Source organism: Oncorhynchus masou, unplaced genomic scaffold (genome assembly GCF_036934945.1).
Source record: "Oncorhynchus masou masou isolate Uvic2021 unplaced genomic scaffold, UVic_Omas_1.1 unplaced_scaffold_593, whole genome shotgun sequence".
NCBI classification, from domain to species: domain Eukaryota; kingdom Metazoa; phylum Chordata; class Actinopteri; order Salmoniformes; family Salmonidae; genus Oncorhynchus; species Oncorhynchus masou.
The window spans coordinates 417,418-438,369 of record NW_027012353.1 but is presented as its reverse complement, the minus strand read 5'-3'; the positions used below and the strand labels follow the sequence as shown (position 1 = coordinate 438,369).

General features: G+C 44.5%; 1 pseudogene; it reads right to left on the bottom strand.

Moving 5' to 3' along the window:
* LOC135536305 (mitogen-activated protein kinase kinase kinase 9-like) overlaps positions 1-20,952 on the bottom strand; it is a 73,012-nt pseudogene that overhangs the window by 24,397 nt on the left and 27,663 nt on the right.

Sequence of the window (20,952 nt, the reverse complement as noted above, 5' to 3'; positions counted from 1 at the left end):
ATATAGCCTCTCTACTGTATATAGCCTCACTACTGTATGTAGCCTCACTACTGTATATAGCCTCTACTGTATATAGCCTCACTACTGTATATAGCCTCACTACTGTATATAGCCTCACTACTGTATGTAGTCTCACTACTGTATGTAGCCTCTCTACTGTATATAGCCTCTCTACTGTATATAGCCTCTCTACTGTATATAGCCTCACTACTGTATGTAGCCTCACTACTGTATGTAGCCTCTACTGAATGTAGCCTCTACTGTATGTAGCCTCGCTACTGTATATAGCCTCTACTGTATGTAGCCTCTCTACTGTATGTAGCCTCGCTACTGTATATAGCCTCTCTACTGTATGTAGCCTCGCTACTGTATGTAGCCTCTCTACTGTATGTAGCCTCGCTACTGTATATAGCCTTGCTACTGTAGACTTTAAACCAATCTGACAGTTCACCAAAATGTCCAGAAATATCTTTTAGGAATCAAAGTTTTGAGAGACATATTCTTTAAAGGGCTTTTAGAAGATCCTTTTACATAAAATTATTTTCCAGTTAATATCCATTATTGTCAGTTCCTTTCATTTTATACACTTTTTTTGTTTGGAGTTTGTTTCCGAACAAGGGCATTTCTGGGCAAAGAGCCCAACATTTTTTCCCCTTTATAAAATTCCCACAAATACATTTTTTTTAAAGCTCAAATAACGCAACAACAACAAACAAAAGTTTCCCTGACGGACTTTCCAATTCCAATATTGTTTGTTTAAATCTATCAACAATAGAGAACATTCCGGACCATGAGGGGTCTTATTGCTCTAGATGTAATGAGGACATGAATAAGGGGTCCTCTTATGGTATAGGTGACCCTGCACATTCCTGATTCATTTAGGATTTTAGACCAATCTGACAGTTCACCAAATCAACAGACACTTATTTTAGGAGTCACAGTTTTTTGAGAGAAATATAATTTAAAGTCCCACAAGAAACTGCACATACATTTCTTTCAGTTAATGTCCATTAATGCAATAATAATAATAAATAATAATTTAAAAACTTTTTGGGAGAGTTTGAAATGGGGATCCTTTGCTCCAGACCAGGGCATAGAGTCGAAAAATATAAAATATAAAAAATAATAAATATAATAAATAAATAAATAATAATAAAGAAATACTGAACGTATTTAGAAAATCCCCAAAATAAAATACAAAAAAAATACAATCCATTAGGGCCTAATTTATTTATTTATTTCAATTGACTGATTTCCTTATATGAAGTGTAACTCAGTAAAATCTATGAAAATGTTGCATGTTGCGTTTATATTTTTGTTCAGTGTTTATTATATCTACACTGCTCAAAAATATAAAGGGAACACTAAAATAACACATCCTAGATCTGAATAAAGGAAATATTCTTATTAAATACTTTTTTCTTTACATAGTTGAATGTGCTGACAACAAAATCACACAAAAATTATCAATGGAAATCAAATTTATCAACCCCATGGAGGTCTGGATTTGGAGTCACACTCAAAATTAAAATGGAAACCACACTACAGGCTGATCCAACTTTGATGTAATGTCCTTAAAACAAGTCAAAATGAGGCTCAGTAGTGTGTGTGGCCTCCAAGTGCCTGTATGACCTCCCTACAACGCCTGGGCATGCTCCTGATGAGGTGGCGGATGGTCTCCTGAGGGATCTCCTCCCAGACCTGGACTAAAGCATCCGCCAACTCCTGGACAGTCTGTGGTGCAATGTGGCGTTGGTGGATGGAGCGAGACATGATGTCTCAGATGTGCTCAATTGGATTCAGGTCTGGGGAACGGGCGGGCCAGTCCATAGCATCAATGCCTTCACCTTGCAGGAACTGCTGACACACTCCAGCCACATGAGGTCTAGCATTGTCTTGCATTAGGAGGAACCCAGGGCCAACCGCACCAGCATATGGTCTCACAAGGGGTCTGAGGATATCATCTCGGTACCTAATGGCAGTCAGGCTACCTCTGGGGGGCTGTGCGGCCCCCCCAAAGAAATGCCTCCCCACACCATGACTGACCCACCGCCAAACCGGTCATGCTGGAGGATGTTGCAAGCAGCAGAACGTTCTCCACGGCATCTCCAGACTCTGTCACATGTGCTCAGTGTGAACCTGCTTTCATCTGAGAAGAGCACAGGGCGCCAGTGGCGAATTTGCCAATCTTGGTGTTCTCTGGCAAATGCCAAACGTCCTGCACGGTGTTGGGCTGTGCTTCAACCCCCACCTGTGGACGTCGGGCCATCATAACACCCTCAGGGAGTATGTTTCTGACCGTTTGAGCAGACACATGCACATTTGTGGCCTGCTGGAGGTCATTTGCAGGGCTCTGGCAGTGCTCCTCCTGCTCCTCCTTGCAGAAAGGTGGAGGTAGCGGTCCTGCTGCTGGGTTGTTGCACTCCTACGGCCTCCTCCACGTCTCCTGATGTACTGGCCTGTCTCCTGGTAGCGCCTCCATGCTCTGGACATTACGCTGACAGACACAGCAGACCTTCTTGCCACAGCTCGCATTGATGTGCCATCCTGGATGAGCTGCACTACCTGAGCCACTTGTGTGTGTTGTAGACTCCCTCATGCTACCACTAGAGTGAAGGCACCACCAGCATTCAAAAGTGACCAAAACATCAGCCAGGAAGCATAGGAACTGAGAAGTGGTCTGTGGTCACCACCTGCAGTTCCACTCCTTTATTGGGGGTGTCTTGCTAATTGCCTATAATTTCCACCTGTTGTCTATTCCATTTGCACAACAGCATGTGGAATTTATTGTCAATCAGTGTTGCTTCCTAAGTGAACAGTTTGATTTCACAGAAGTGTGATTGACTTGGAGTTACATTGTGTTGTTTAAGTGTTCCCTTTATTTTTTTGAGCAGTGTATTTTCCTTGTAAAATTCCACTAAATGCACATTTTAAGCTCAAATAATGCAACATTTTTTTTTATTACATGAAAAAAAAAATCTTTGTTTCCTTGCCCGACTAGGATTGTCCCAACTTTGAAGAATCCTTGATAAAAAAAATGTTCCTGCTATTCTACACATTTTGTCATGAGGCTGAGAGAAAATATTGCGGTTTTAAAGTGAATTTCCTGTAATTCCTACAAAATAATGAATGGCTTATGACGTGTTCATATGCTATTTAGGGGGCCCGACCTCCAGGGGTTGAGGCCCCCAAAAGCTCATGGGCACATTCGCCATGCGGGGGGGGGCGGGGCTCTGCCAGTGCTCACCAGGTAAACAACAACCTAACCTAATAGTGTGGGGATGCCCCCTGGACCTGGGTTTACATTAACAAGGTGTATCTGGGATGGACCTGTCACTTTACTGATACGATGATGCTATTGGCCTTGTCACCTCAAAACAGTCAATCACAGCCAAGGGAACGGGGCTAACCACAGGCCAACGGGAGAGGAGAAACTGCCTGTGTTGACTGGAAGTAGCCAATTGGAAGGCATGGACTGAGCATGGGATAAATCCTGTCTAATAGGCTTGGTGTTAAGGGATCCTGCAGGGCTAACACACACACACACACACACACACACACACACACACACACACACACACACACACACACACACACACACACACACACACACACACACTTTCTACAACTCTCATTGTTGTATTGATATCAATGCTCATCTAACTGGGTATTATTGGGGATCTCCTAACGTTTTTCCTACCACTTAGTTTCCGGTTCCGGTTGGAGCGAGCGGTCGCATCTACACTTCGGTCCGCAGGTAGTATAACTTTTCATTACATTTCGTTATAGTACAACGGTTTGATTTGTCTTATCTTAGCAATTTCTTCTTAGCTAGCTACATAGCCGTCTTTGTATCAACGACAATTGCATATTATCGTATTTCGTCGTCCTAACGTATCTGCCCAGCAGCTAGCTAAGCAGCTAGCTAACATCCACTGTCCACTAGCACTGTAGAAACTATTACACTCAACTGAACGACTCGATTAGCGTAGTGTCAGCTAGCTACATAGTTGTCTTCGCTGTCTTCGTATCCAAGATAATTGTGCAGTCTAGAGTGTGTAGACTTAGAGTGATTATCTTAATTTACCGAGGTTAGCTAGCCAGCTATTTGTCGTCCTTAACGTAGGAAATGCTGCTAGCTAGCTAGCCAACAGCTAGCCAACCTCTACCAATTGAACTCCTACTACCCGGTCAATATTCCGCGTCGCTCCACAGGTAGTATCACATTTTTCATTTCACTTCATTACAGTACAACGGTTTGATTTGTTTGATCGTAGCTAGCTAGCTACATAGCCGTCTTTGTATCTAAGACAATTGTGTAGCCTAGAGCGATTTTCTAGTTAGCTGGCCAGCTATTGTCGTTCTTCTAACGTAGCTAGCCAGCTAGCCCCCGAATAGCAGCACTGTAGTAACTATTACAGTACAACGGTTTGTTTTGTTTGATCGTAGCTAGCTAGCTACATAGCCGTCTTTGTATCTAAGACAATTGTGTAGCCTAGAGCGATTTTCTAGGTTAGCTGGCCAGCTATTGTCGTTCTTCTAACGTAGCTAGCCAGCTAGCCCCCGAATAGCAGCACTGTAGTAACTATTACAGTACAACGGTTTGTTTTGTTTGATCGTAGCTAGCTAGCTACATAGCCGTCTTTGTATCTAAGACAATTGTTTAGCCTAGAGCGATTTTCTAGGTTAGCTACATCGCAGCCACTACCAGCTAGCCTACTCCAGCAGTACTGTATCATTTCAATCATTTTAGTCAATAAGATTCTTGCTACGTAAGCTTAACTTTCTGAACATTCGAGACGTGTAGTCCACTTGTCATTCCAATCTCCTTTGCATTAGCGTAGCCTCTTCTGTACCCTGTCAACTATGTGTCTATCTATCCCTGTTCTCTCCTCTCTGCACAGACCATACAAACGCTCCACACCGCGTGGCCGCGGCCACCCTAATCTGGTGGTCCCAGCGCGCACGACCCACGTGGAGTTCCTGGTCTCCGGTAGCCTCTGGAACTGCCGATCTGCGGCCAACAAGGCAGAGTTCATCTCAGCCTATGCCTCCCTCCAGTCCTCGACTTCCTGGCACTGACGGAAACATGGATCACCACAGATAACACTGCTACTCCTACTGCTCTCTCTTCGTCCGCCCACGTGCTCGCACACCCCGAGAGCTTCTGGTCAGCGGGGTGGTGGCACCGGGATCCTCATCTCTCCCAAGTGGTCATTCTCTCTCTCTCCCTTACCCATCTATCTATCGCCTCCTTTGAATTCCATGCTGTCACAGTTACCAGCCCTTTCAAGCTTAACATCCTTATCATTTATCGCCCTCCAGGTTCCCTCGGAGAGTTCATCAATGAGCTTGATGCCTTGATAAGCTCCTTTCCTGAGGACGGCTCACCTCTCACAGTCCTGGGCGACTTTAACCTCCCCACGCCTACCTTTGACTCATTCCTCTCTGCCTCTTCTTTCCACTCCTCTCCTCTTTGACCTCACCCTCTCACCTTCCCCCCTACTCACAAGGCAGGCAATACGCTCGACCTCATCTTTACTAGATGCTGTTCTTCCACTAACCTCATTGCAACTCCTCCAAGTCTCCGACCACTACCTCGTATCCTTTTCCCTCTCGCTCTCATCCAACACTTCCCACACTGCCCCTACTGATGGTATCGCTCCGTCACAACCTTCGCTCTCTCTCCCCCCGCTACTCTCTCCCTCTTCCATCCTATCATCTCTTCCCTCTGCTCATACCTTCTCCAACCTTTCTCCTGATTCTGCCTCCTCAACCCTCCTCTCTTCCCTTTCTGCATCCTTTGACTCTCTATGTCCCCTATCCTCCAGGCCGGCTCGGTCCTCCCCTCCCGCTCCGTGGCTCGATGACTCATTGCGAGCTCACAGAACAGAGCTCCGGGCAGCCGAGCGGAAATGGAGGAAAACTCGCCTCCTGCGGACCTGGCATCCTTTCACTCCCTCCTCTCTACATTTTCCTCCTCTGTCTCTGCTGCTAAAGCCACTTTCTACCACTCTAAATTCCAAGCATCTGCCTCTAACCCTAGGAAGCTCTTTGCCACCTTCTCCTCCCTCCTGAATCCTCCTCCCCCTCCCCCCTCCTCCCTCTCTGCAGATGACTTCGTGAACCATTTTGAAAAGAAGGTCGACGACATCCGATCCTCGTTTGCTAAGTCAAACGACACCGCTGGTTCTGCTCACACTGCCCTGCCCTGTGCTCTGACCTCTTTCTCCCCTCTCTCTCCAGATGAAATCTCGCTTCTTGTGACGGCCGGCCGCCCAACAACCTGCCCGCTTGACCCTATCCCCTCCTCTCTTCTCCAGACCATTTCCGGGGACCTTCTCCCTTACCTCACCTCGCTCATCAACTCATCCCTGACCGCTGGCTACGTCCCTTCCGTCTTCAAGAGAGCGAGAGTTGCACCCCCTTCTGAAAAAACCTACACTCGATCCCTCCGATGTCAACAACTACAGACCAGTATCCCTTCTTTCTTTTCTCTCCAAAACTCTTGAACGTGCCGTCCTTGGCCAGCTCTCCCGCTATCTCTCTCAGAATGACCTTCTTGATCCAAATCAGTCAGGTTTCAAGACTAGTCATTCAACTGAGACTGCTCTTCTCTGTATCACGGAGGCGCTCCGCACTGCTAAAGCTAACTCTCTCTCCTCTGCTCTCATCCTTCTAGACCTATCGGCTGCCTTCGATACTGTGAACCATCAGATCCTCCTCTCCACCCTCTCCGAGTTGGGCATCTCCCGCGGCCCACGCTTGGATTGCGTCCTACCTGACAGGTCGCTCCTACCAGGTGGCGGGCGAGAATCTGTCTCCTCGCCACGTGCTCTCACCACTGGTGTCCCCCAGGGCTCTGTTCTAGGCCCTCTCCTATTCTCGCTATACACCAAGTCACTTGGCTCTGTCATAACCTCACATGGTCTCTCCTATCATTGCTACGCAGACGACACACAATTAATCTTCTCCTTTCCCCCTTCTGATGACCAGGTGGCGAATCGCATCTCTGCATGTCTGGCAGACATATCAGTGTGGATGACGGATCACCACCCTCAAGCTGAACCTCGGCAAGACGGAGCTGCTCTTCCTCCCGGGGAAGGACTGCCCGTTCCATGATCTCGCCATCACGGTTGACAACTCCATTGTGTCCTCCTCCCAGAGCGCTAAGAACCTTGGCGTGATCCTGGACAACACCCTGTCGTTCTCAACCAACATCATGGCGGTGGCCCGTTCCTGTAGGTTCATGCTCTACAACATCCGCAGAGTACGACCCTGCCTCACACAGGAAGCGGCGCAGGTCCTAATCCAGGCACTTGTCATCTCCCGTCTGGATTACTGCAACTCGCTGTTGGCTGGGCTCCCTGCCTGTGCCATTAAACCCCTACAACTCATCCAGAACGCCGCAGCCCGTCTGGTGTTCAACCTTCCCAAGTTCTCTCACGTCACCCCGCTCCCTCCGCTCTCTCCACTGGCTTCCAGTTGAAGCTCGCATCCGCTACAAGACCATGGTGCTTGCCTACGGAGCTGTGAGGGGAACGGCACCGCAGTACCTCCAGGCTCTGATCAGGCCCTACACCCAAGCAAGGGCACTGCGTTCATCCACCTCTGGCCTGCTCGCCTCCCTACCATTGAGGAAGTACAGTTCCCGCTCAGCCCAGTCAAAACTGTTCGCTGCTCTGGCCCCCAATGGTGGAACAAACTCCTCACGACGCCAGGACAGCGGAGTCAATCACCACCTTCCGGAGACACCTGAAACCCCACCTCTTCAAGGAATACCTAGGATAGGATAAAGTAATCCTTCTCACCACCCCCCTTAATGATTTAGATGCACTATTGTAAAGTGGCTGTTCCACTGGATGTCAGAAGGTGAATTCACCAATTTGTAAGTCGCTCTGGATAAGAGCGTCTGCTAAATGACTTAAATGTAAATGTAAATGTACTTGGCTGACGAGTGTGAGGTGTCATGTGCAACCTCATAGCAGTGGGAAGAAGGGGTGCTGGAGGTGCTGAAGCCCTCCCTGATTGTGAGATGGTAAAACTGCAGAAAGCGATCTCAGCTCTGTGTTGGGCCCCATTCTGTATGGAGAGATCTCAGCTCTGTGTTGGGGCCCCATTCTGTATGGAGAGATCTCAGCGCTGTTTTGGGGCCCCATTCTGTATGGAGAGATCTCAGCTCTGTGTTGGGGCCCCATTCTGTATGGAGAGATCTCAGCGCTGTTTTGGGGCCCCATTCTGTATGGAGAGATCTCAGCTCTGTGTTGGGCCCCATTCTGTAAGGAGAGATCTCAGCTCTGTTTTGGGGCCCCATTCTGTATGGAGAGATCGCAGCTCTGTGTTGGGCCCCATTCTGTATGGATAGATCTCAGCTCTGTTTTTGGGCCCATTCTGTATGGAGAGATCTCAGCTCTGTGTTGGGCCCCATTCTGTATGGAGAGATCTCCAGCTCTGTGTTGGGGCCCCATTCTGTATGGAGAGATCTCAGCTCTGTTTTGGGGCCCCATTCTGTATGGAGAGATCTCAGCTCTGTTTTGGGCCTCATTCTGTATGGATAGATCTCAGCTCTGTGTTGGGCCCCATTCTGTATGGAGAGATCTCAGCTCTGTGTTGGGGCCCCATTCTGTATGGAGATATCAGCTCTGTTTTGGGGCCCCATTCTGTATGGAGAGATCTCAGCTCTGTGTTGGGCCCCATTCTTTAAGGAGAGATCTCAGCTCTGTTTTGGGGCCCCATTCTGTATGGAGAGATCGCAGCTCTGTGTTGGGCCCCATTCTGTATGGAGAGATCTCAGCTCTGTTTTTGGGCCCCATTCTGTATGGAGAGATCTCAGCTCTGTGTTGGGCCCCATTCTGTATGGAGAGATCTCAGCTCTGTGTTGGGCCCCATTCTGTATGGAGAGATCTCAGCTCTGTTTTGGGGCCCCATTCTGTATGGAGAGATCTCAGCTCTGTTTTGGGCCTCATTCTGTATGGATAGATCTCAGCTCTGTGTTGGGACCCATTCTGTATGGAGAGATCTCAGCTCTGTTTTGGGCCCCATTCTGTATGGAGAGATCTCAGCTCTGTGTTGGGACCCATTCTGTATGGAGAGATCTCAGCTCTGTGTTGAGCCCAATTCTGTATGGAGTGATCACAGCTCTGTGTTGGGGCCCCATTCTGCATGGATAGATCTCAGCTCTGTTTTGGGTCCCCATTCTGTAGAGAGATCTCTGCTCTGGTCTGTAAGCGGTGCGCTCATGATATGCTCTCATCTATTCAGTTGTGGGAGTTTGGAGTCAGATACATGAATTTGGTGCTCTGCAATTTCACCGGATGTTGTCGAGGTGGGTCGCTAGCGGAACGCCTATCCCTAAAAATTAAGTAGTGCCCTCTAATTCTCTCTCTCTCTCTCTCTCTCTCTTTCTCTTCTCTCTGAGGACCTGAGCCCTTGGACCATGCCTCAGAACTACCTGGCCTGAGTCCACCCTGGTTGTGCTGCTGCTCCAGTTTCAACTGTTCTGACTGCAGATATGGAACCCTGACCTATTCACCGGATGTACTACCTTGTCCCGGACCTGCTGTTTTTGACCCTCTCTCTCTCTACCGCACCTGCTGTCTCTAACTCTGAATGATCGGCTAAGAAAAGCCAACTGACATTTACTCTTGAGGTGATGACCTGTTGCACCCTCGACAACCACTGTGATTATTATTATTTGACCCTGCTGGTCATTTATGAATGTTTGAACATCTTGGCCATGTTCTGTTATAATCTCCACCCGGCACAGCCAGAAAAGGACTGGCCACCCCACATAGCCTGGTTCCTCTCCACCCTGCACAGCCAGAAGAGGACTGGCCACCCCTCATAGCCTGGTTCCTCTCTAGGTTTCTTCCTAGGTTCTTGCCTTTCTAGGGAGTTTTTCCTAGCCAACGTGCTTCTACATCTGCATTGCTTGCTGTTTGGGGTTTTAGTCTGGGTTTCTGTACAGCACTTTGTGAGATCAGCTGATGTATAATGGGCTTTATAAACACATTTGATTGACTGATTCTATTTTCTATTAGTTTATAATTCTAAAACTTCGGAGAAAAGGGAATGGAACATGGCATTCTCTCTGCCTGGCCTCGAAGGCCTGCTCCTGCCCATATCAAAGAGGTAGAGTACCAGCCCAGTAGTCGAACACAGTGTTGGGGCGCGGCCCGAGTGAGTGGCGCTTTCCACCTGATGGTGCTGGATCGAAGGAGCGCTTTTCTCTTGCGACGGATCACATAGCTGTCCATTTGTGCTCAGTTTTAATAGGCACAACGTTGTGTTTCCTAATTTAGTTACACCACTCCTCTTGTCCTCTCCCTCACACACACACACACACACACACACACGTTGTAATTATGCGGCACAAATGTGCGCTGTTTTGAAAACATGAGTTAAATTAACTTAGGAGGCAGGGACTACTGTTATCCAATCTTACCCTATACTCAGGCTACTCCCCGTAGTCAGAACCCCCAACTCAAAACATCTTCCCATGGCTATGTGCAACACAAGTGATTCATTGAATGTTATGCGCATGTTACTACTGTGTTACTACTACATTATTACTACGTTACCACCATGTTACTACCATGTTACTAGCATGTTACTACTACATTATTACTACGTTACCACCATGTTACTAGCATGTTACTACTACATTACTACTACATTACCACCCTGTTACTACCATGTTACTACCATGTTACTACCATGTTACTACTACATTATTACTACGTTACCACCATGTTACTACCATGTTACTAGCATGTTACTACTACATTACTACTACATTACCACCATGTTACTACCATGTTACTAGCATGTTACTACTACATTACTACTACATTACCACCATGTTACTACCATGTTACTACCATGTTACTACTACATTACTACATTACACCCTGTTACTACCATGTTATTACCATGTTACTACTACATTACTACTACATTACCACCCTGTTACTACCATGTTATTACCATGTTACTACTACATTATTACTACATTACCACCCTGTTACTACCATGTTATTATCATGTTACTACTACATTATTACTACGCTACTACTAATGCTACTCACCCTGTTACTACCATGTTATTACTATGCTGTTACCATGTTATTAGTATGCTATTACTATGTTGTTACTGCGTTGTTACTACTACGTTACTACTATGTTATTACCACGTTACCACTATGTTACTACCATGTTATTACGTTATTACTATGTTACTACCATGTTATTACTATGTTACTACCATGTTACTACTATGTTACTATGTTATTACCATGTTACTACTATGTTACTACCATGTTATTACGTTATTACTATGTTACTATCATGTTACTACCATGTTACTACCATGTTACTACTATGTTACTACTATGTTACTACCATGTTACTAATGTTATTACTATGTTACTACTATGCTACTACGCTATTACTATGTTACCATGTTACTACGTTATTGCTATGCTATTACTATGTTACCATGTTACTACCATGTTACTACTACGTACGTTAATGCGTTATTACCTACGTTATTACTACGTTATTACTACGTTACTACCACGTTACTACCACGTTACTACCACGTTATTACTACGCTATTACTACGTTATTACTACGTTACTACTACGTTACTACTATCGCTACTAATAATGTTACTACTACGTTACTACTACGTTATTACTACGTTATTACTACGTTACTACTACGTTACTACTACGTTACTACCACGCTACTACTACGTTATTACTACGTTATTACTAATGCTATTACTACGTTATTACTATGTTACTATGTTATTACTATGTTACTACATTACTACTATGTTACTACTGTTAGCACGCTATTACTACGTTATTACTACGTTACTACTACGTTATTACTATGTTACTACGTTATTACTATGTTACTACGTTATTACCATGTTACTACGTTACTACTATGTTACTACTGTTAGTATGCGTTATTACCACGTTATTACTACGTTATTACTACGTTACTACTATGTTATTACTATGTTACTACTACGTTATTACTATGTTACTATGTTACTACTATGTTACCACTATGTTATTACTATGTTACCACTGTTATTACTATGTTACTACATTACTACTACGCTATTACTATGTTATTACTATGTTATTACTATGTTACTACTATGTTACTACTATGTTACCACTATGTTATTACTATGTTACCACTGTTATTACTATGTTACTACATTACTACTACGTTATTACTATGTTATTACTATGTTACTACTATGTTATTACTATGTTACTATGTTACTACTATGTTACCACTATGTTACTACTATGTTACCACTATGTTATTACTATGTTACTACTCGTTATTACTATGTTATTACTATGTTACTACGTTATTACTATGCTATTACTATGTTACTACGTATTACTATGTTACCATGTTACTACCATGTTACCATGTTACTACTATGTTACTACTATGTTACTACTATGTTATTACTATGTTACTACGTTATTACTATGTTACCATGTTACTACCATGTTACTACCATGTTACTACCATGTTACTACTACGTTACTACTATGTTACTACTATGTTACTACTAGCTACTACTATGTTACTATGTTATTACTATGTTACTACGTTATTACTATGTTACTACGTTATTACTATGTTACTATGTTATTACTATGTTACTACTATGTTACTACTACGCTACTAATGATCTACTACTATGTTACTACTAATGCTACTACGTTATTACTATGTTATTACTAGGTTACTACTATGTTACTACTATGTTACTAATGTTATTACTATGTTACTATGTTATTGCTATGTTATTACTATGTTATTACTATGTTACTACATTACTACTATGTTACTACGTTACTACTACGTTACTACTACGTTACCACTACGTTACCACTATGTTACTACTACGTTACTATGTTATTACTATGCTACTACGTTATTACTATGTTATTACTATGTTACTACTATGTTACTACTATGTTACTACTATGTTACTATGTTACTACTATGTTATTACTATGTTACTACGTTATTACTATGTTACTACGTTATTACTATGTTACTACTATGTTACTACTATGTTACTATGTTACTACTATGTTACCACTATGTTATTACTATGTTACTACGTTACTACTATGTTACTACTATGCTACTACTATGTTACTACCATGTTACTACTATGTTACCACGTTATTACTATGTTACTACAATATCACGTATATAAACGTTCTCTTACTGTTGCTAGACTTGAGGTCTCTGTGTATGACGGGGACGATGGCCTCACAGTGGAGGTAGTGCATGGCACGGCGATCTGCACGGCCCAGTCTACCAGGGTGCATGGTGGGATACGTTTCCCTGACAGGGCTCGGTTCAACGGTCCTCCCGGCAAACTCCATCACCAGGCACAGTGTCGGCTCCTGGAGACACACCTGTTAAACAAAAAGAATGGAAATGAACCAAATCAGGAATCAGTACAGGACATTGTATCATTAGAAGCTGAAATGATCGATTTTACACATCGAAAACATACCGATTATTGATTAGCTGATTATTTGGGTTCAAAAAAATACAATACATGTTAATTATTCAGATTATTGTGATATGTGTATGTCTTCATCAACACAGGGACAGGTCTTCATCAACCCAGGTGTAGGTCTTCATCAACCCAGGGATAGGTCTTCATCAACCCAGGGATAGGTCTTCATCAACCCAGGGACAGGTCTTCATCAACCCAGGTATAGGTCCTCATCAACTCAGGTATAGGTCTTCATCAACCCAGGATAGGTCTTCATCAACCCAGGGATAGGTCTTCATCAACCCAGGGATAGGTCTTCATCAACCCAGGGATAGGTCTTCATCAACCCAGGGATAGGTCTTCATCAACCCAGGGATAGGTCTTCATCAACCCAGGGATAGGTCTTCATCAACCCAGGGACAGGTCTTCATCAACCCAGGTATAGGTCCTCATCAACCCAGGTGTGTCTTCATCAACCCAGGTGTGTCTTCGTCAACCCAGGTATAGGTCTTCATCAACCCAGGTATAGGTCTTCATCAACCCAGGTGTGTGTCTTCATCAACCCAGGTGTGTGTCTTTATCAACCCAGGTGTGTGTCTTTATCAACCCAGGTGTGTGTCTTTATCAACCCAGGTGTGTGTCTTCATCAACCCAGGTATTTGTCTTCATCAACCCAGGTGTGTGTCTTCATCAACCCAGGTGTGTGTCTTCATCAACCCAGGTGTGTGTCTTCATCAACCCAGGTGTGTGTCTTTATCAAACCCAGGTGTGTGTCTTTATCAACCCAGGTGTGTGTCTTTATCAACCCAGGTGTGTGTCTTTATCAACCCAGGTGTGTGTCTTTATCAACCCAGGTGTGTGTCTTTATCAACCCAGGTGTGTGTCTTTATCAACCCAGGTGTGTGTCTTTATCAACCCAGGTGTGTGTCTTTATCAACCCAGGTGTGTGTCTTTATCAACCCAGATGTGTGTCTTCATCAACCCAGATGTGTGTCTTCCCAGTGTGTGTCTTCATCAACCCAGATGTGTGTCTTCCCAGGTGTGTGTCTTCATCAACCCAGGTGTGTGTCTTCATCAACCCAGGTATTTGTCTTCATCAACCCAGGTGTGTCTTCATCAACCCAGGTATTTGTCTTCATCAACCCAGGTGTGTGTCTTCATCAACCCAGGTGTGTGTGTCTTTATCAACCCAGGTGTGTGTCTTTATCAACCCAGGTGTGTGTCTTTATCAACCCAGGTGTGTGTCTTTATCAACCCAGGTGTGTGTCTTTATCAACCCAGGTGTGTCTTTATCAACCCAGGTGTGTGTCTTTATCAACCCAGGTGTGTGTCTTTATCAACCCAGGTGTGTGTCTTTATCAACCCAGGTGTGTGTCTTTATCAACCCAGATGTGTGTCTTCATCAACCCAGATGTGTGTCTTCCCAGGTGTGTGTCTTCATCAACCCAGGTGTGTGTCTTCATCAACCCAGGTATTTGTCTTCATCAACCCAGGTGTGTGTCTTCATCAACCCAGGTATTTGTCTTCATCAACCCAGGTGTGTGTCTTTATCAAACCAGGTATTTGTCTTCATCAACCCAGGTGTGTGTCTTCATCAACCCAGGTATTTGTCTTCATCAACCCAGGTGTGTGTCTTCATCAACCCAGGTATTTGTCTTCATCAACCCAGGTGTGTGTCTTCATCAACCCAGGTATTTGTCTTCATCAACCCAGGTGTGTGTCTTCATCAACCCAGGTGTGTCTTCCCAGGTGTACAGTGCCTTGCAAAAGTATTCACCCCCTTGGCGTTTTTCCTATTTTGTTGCGTTAGAACCAGTAATTTAAATTGATTTTTATTTGGATTTCATGTAATGGACATACACAAAATTGTCCAAATTGGTGAAGTGAAATGAAAAAACAAAGTGAAAAGTGGTGTGTGCGTATGTATTCACCCCCTGTGCTATGAAGCCCCTAAATAAGATCTGGTGCAACCAATTACCTTCAGAAGTCACAGAATTAGTAAAATAAAGTCCACCTGTGTGCAATCTAAGTGCCACATGACCTCAGTATATATACACCTGTTCTGAAAGGCCCCAGAGTCTGCAACACCACCAAGCAAGCAGCACCATAAAGACCAAGGAGCTCTCCAAACAGGTCAGGGACAAAGTTGTGGAGAAGTACAGATCAGGGTTGTGTTATAAAAAAATATCAGAGACTTTGAACATCCCACGGAGCACCATTAAAAACATTATTTCAAAAGTGAAAGAATATGGCACCACAACAAACCTGCCAAGAGGGCCACCCACCAAAACTCATGGACCAGGCAAGGAGGGCATTAATCAGAGAGGCAACAAAGAGACCAAAGATAACCCTGAAGGAGCTGCAAAGCTCCACAGCGGAGATTGGAGTATCTGTCCATAGGACCACTTTAAGCCGTACACTCCACAGAACTTGGCTTTATGGAAGAGCGGCCAGAAAAAAAAGCCATTGCTTAAATAAAACAATAAGCAAACACATTTGGTGTCCAAAAAGGATGTGGGAGACTCCCCAAACATATGGAAGAAGGTACTCTGGTCAGATGAGACAAAAATGTAGCTTTTTGGCCATCAAGGGAAACACTATATTTGGCACAAACCCAACACCTCTCATCACTCTGAGAAAACCATCCCCATGGTGGTGGCAGCATCATGCTGTGGGGATGTTTTTCATCGGCAGGGAAACTGGTCAGAACTGGAGGAATGATTGATGCCGTTAAATAAATTGACATTCTTGAGGGAAACCTGTTTCAGTCTTCCAGAAATTTGAGACTGGGACAGAGGTTCACCTTCCAGCAGGACAATGACCCTAAGCATACTGCTAAAGCAACACTCGAGTGGTTTAAGGGGAAACATTTAAATGTCTTGGAATGGCCTAGTCAAAACTCCTTGCTGTCCCCAGTCCACCTGACCGTGCTGCTGCTCCAGTTTCAACTGTTCTGCCTTATTATTATTTGACCATGCTGGTCATTTATGAACATTTGAACATCTTGGCCATGTTCTGTTATAATCTCCACCCGGCACAGCCAGAAGAGGACTGGCCACCCCACATAGGCTGGATCCTCTCTTGGTTTCTGCCTAGGTTTTGGCCTTTCTAGGGAGTTTTTCCTAGCCACCGTGCTTCTACACCTGCATTGCTTGCTGTTTGGGGTTTTAGGCTGGGTTTCTGTACAGCACTTTGAGATATCAGCTGATGTACGAAGGGCTATATAAATACATTTGATTTGATTTGAAAGCCCAGACCTCAATCCAATTGAGAATCTGTGGTATGACTTAAAGATGGCTGTACACCAGCGGAACCCATCCAACTTGAAGGAGCTGAAGCAGTTTTGCCTTGAAGAATGGGCCAGATGTGCCAAGACATATCCCAAGAGACTTGAAGCTGTAATTGCTCTTCAAGGTGACTCTACAAAGTATTGACTTTGGGGGGAATAATTATTCACTCTCAAGTTTTATTTTTTGGTTATATTTCTTGTTTGTTTCACAATAAAAAAATATTTTGCATCTACAAAGTGGTAGGCATGTTGTGTAAATCAAATGATACAAACCCCCAAAAATCTATTTTAATTCCAGGTTGTAAGGCAACAAAATAGGAAAAAATGCTAAGGGGGGAATATTTTCACAAGCCACTGTATATCTTCACCAACACAGATATATGCATCTCCAGGTGCACCTAAACATACACCTTGCTTAAAAGACATTCACCTGGATTAGAAGACGTACTCCTGGATTAGAAGACATACATCTGGATTACACCTGGATTAGAAGACATTCACCTGGATTAGAAGACATTTACCTGGATTACAGCTGGGTTAGAAGACATAGGTTTGCATCCCTTCTTATAGCACTACTTTTGACCAGAGTCCTATTCACTATATATTGGACTACTTTTGACCAGGGCCTATAGGGAGACTCATTTATCCCCTGTCCCATGGCCAGGGTTCTTATCAGCAGGGATCTCATATCTCAGTCCTCCGTCCCCCAGTAGGGCCATGATATCAGGGTGGTGCTGCAGGATTCTGGCCCCAGTAGGGCCATGATATCAGGGTGGTGCTGCAGGATTCTGGCCCCCAGTAGGGCCATGATATCAGGGTGGTGCTGCAGGATTCTGGCCCCAGTAGGGCCATGATATCAGGGTGGTGCTGCAGGATTCTGGCCCCAGTAGGGCCATGATATCAGGGTGGTGCTGCAGGATACTGGCCCCAGTAGGGCCATGATATCAGGGTGGTGCTGCAGGATTCTGGCCCCAGTAGGGCCATGATATCAGGTGGTGCTGCAGGATTCTGGCCCCAGTAGGGCCATGATATCAGGGTGGTGCTGCAGGATTCTGGCCCCAGTAGGGCCATGATATCAGGGTGGTGCTGCAGGATTTTGGCCCCAGTAGGGCCATGATATCAGGGTGGTGCTGCAGGATTCTGGCCCCAGTAGGGCCATGATATCAGGGTGGTGCTGCGGATTCTGGCCCCAGTAGGGCCATGATATCAGGGTGGTGCTGCAGGATTCTGGCCCCAGTAGGGCCATGATATCAGGGTGGTGCTGCAGGATTCTGGCCCCAGTAGGGCCATGATATCAGGGTGGTGCTGCAGGATTCTGGCCCCAGTAGGGCCATGATATTGGGGTGATATAGCAGGGATTCTTACCCCCAGTAGGGCCATGATATTGGGGTGGTGCAGCAGGATTCTTACCCCCAGTAGGGCCATGATATTGGGGTGATATAGCAGGATTCTTACCCCCAGTAGGGCCATGATATTGGGGTGGTGCAGCAGGATTCTTACCCCCAGTAGGGCCATGATATTGGGGTGGTGCAGCATTGCAAACAGCTTGGCCTCCTGACGAACGCTCTCTAGGATCTGTCCCTCCTCCTCATCGGGGTCCCGCCGCAGCCTTCACTGCCACCTCCGCCCCTCGCCACATGGCACGGTACACCTTCCCAAAACCACCCACACCGATGATCTCCTCCAGGGTCAGCTCCGAGAAGTCAACCTCCAGAACTGAGGGAGAGAGGGAACAGGGTATGAGAGGGAACAGGGTATGAGAGGGAACAGGGTTACAGAGAAAGAGGACAGAGAGTGAGCAATGACCGACAAAAGATAATGCAGGTATAACATGTCACAGACTAAAGATAATGTAGACATAACAGCCTGCAAACAAAATATTAGAACAAAATATAATGTAGATATAACAGGCTAAAAGTGATTTTGGAATATACAGTGCCTTGCGAAAGTATTCAGCCCCCTTGAACTTTGCGACCTTTTGCCACATTTCAGGCTTCAAACATAAAGATATAAAACTGTATTTTTTTGTGAAGAATCAACAACAAGTGCGACACAATCATGAAGTGGAACGACATTTATTGGATATTTCAAACTTTTTAACAAATCAAAAACTGAAAAATTGGGCGTGCAAAATTATTCAGCCCCTTAAGTTAATACATTGTAGCGCCACCTTTGCTGCGATTACAGCTGTAAGTCGCTTGGGGTATGTCTCTATCAGTTTTGCACATCGAGAGACTGACATTTTTTCCCATTCCTCCTTGCAAAACAGCTCGAGCTCAGTGAGGTTGGATGGAGAGCATTTGTGAACAGCAGCTTTCAGTTCTATCCACAGATTCTCGATTGGATTCAGGTCTGGACTTTGACTTGGCCATTCTAACACCTGGATATGTTTATTTTTGAACCATTCCATTGTAGATTTTGCTTTATGTTTTGGATCATTGTCTCGTTGGAAGACAAATCTCCGTCCCAGTCTCAGGTCTTTTGCAGACTCCATCAGGTTTTCTTCCAGAATGGTCCTGTATTTGGCTCCATCCATCTTCCCATCAATTTTAACCATCTTCCCTGTCCCTGCTGAAGAAAAGCAGGCCCAAACCATGATGCTGCCACCACCATGTTTGACAGTGGGGATGGTGTGTTCAGAGTGATGAGCTGTGTTGCTTTTACGCCAAACATAACGTTTACATTGTTGCCAAAAAGTTCAATTTTGGTTTCATCTGACCAGAGCACCTTATTCCACATGTTTGGTGTGTCTCCCAGGTGGCTTGTGGCAAACTTTAAACGACACTTTTATGGATATCTTTAAGAAATGGCTTTCTTCTTGCCACTCTTCCATAAAGGCCAGATTTGTGCAATATACGACTGATTGTTGTCCTATGGACAGAGTCTCCCACCTCAGCTGTAGATCTCTGCAGTTCATCCAGAGTGATCATGGGCCTCTTGGCTGCATCTCTGATCAGTCTTCTCCTTGTATGAGCTGAAAGTTTAGAGGGACGGCCAGGTCTTGGTAGATTTGCAGTGGTCTGATACTCCTTCAATTTCAATATTATCACTTGCACAGTGCTCCTTGGGATGTTTAAAGCTTGGGAAATCTTTTTGTATCCAACAGTATCTCGGACCTGCCTGGTGTGTTCCTTGTTCTTCATGATGCTCTCTGCGCTTTATTAACGGACCTCTGAGACTATCACAGTGCAGGTGCATTAATACAGAGACTTGATTACACACAGGTGGATTGTATTTATCATCATTAGTCATTTAGGTCAACTTTGGATCATTCAGAGATCCTCACTGGACTTCTGGAGAGAGTTTGCTACACTGAAAGTAAAGGGGCTGAATAATTTGCACGCCCAATTTTTCAGTTTTTGATTTGTTAAAAAGTTTGAAATATCCAATATATGTCGTTCCACTTCATGATTGTGTCCCACTTGTTGTTGATTCTTCACAAAAAATACAGTTTTATATCTTTATGTTTGAAGCCTGAAATGTGGCAAAAGGTCGCAAAGTTCAAGGGGGCTTAATACTTTCGCAAGGCACTGTATAGTGATATTAACCTTGCCACAGAGACCCTATTAAATTAAAAAGTAATGGCTGCCATATTGGTCAGGAGAAATCCAAAGCAGCCTAATTGGAGTTAATGAATCAGAAACCTGATTTTACCTAAGCAGGAGAACAGAAGTAAGGATACATCAAATATCGTGTAATAAAACCTATTGTCAACCTACAATATTATCATACATTATGAATACAGTTTAAACAGGTTTTTATACCAGTTTTCTGTATAAATAATAGCCTCTAAAATATATGTAAATAGACTTGTTTTTGTTGTCTTGGAAAGCTTGAGAGTCCTAATTATAGAATACATGATCAGTACAGGTTGTATTTACAGCTGGGTCTGTCCTGTCATCAACTGATGTCAACCAGTGTATTGATGTGGATGGACTGCATTGTTTCAATGGAATGTTGGCATATTGTCAGTTAAACATGTATAGAATCATTCCTGTGTAACCGGCAGGCTCGCTAACACACACGGTGCAGATAAAGTCTTCAGACTCATTATTTTTACACAATATCTCATCACAGCACTGGCTGACCATGGTTCACCACCTCC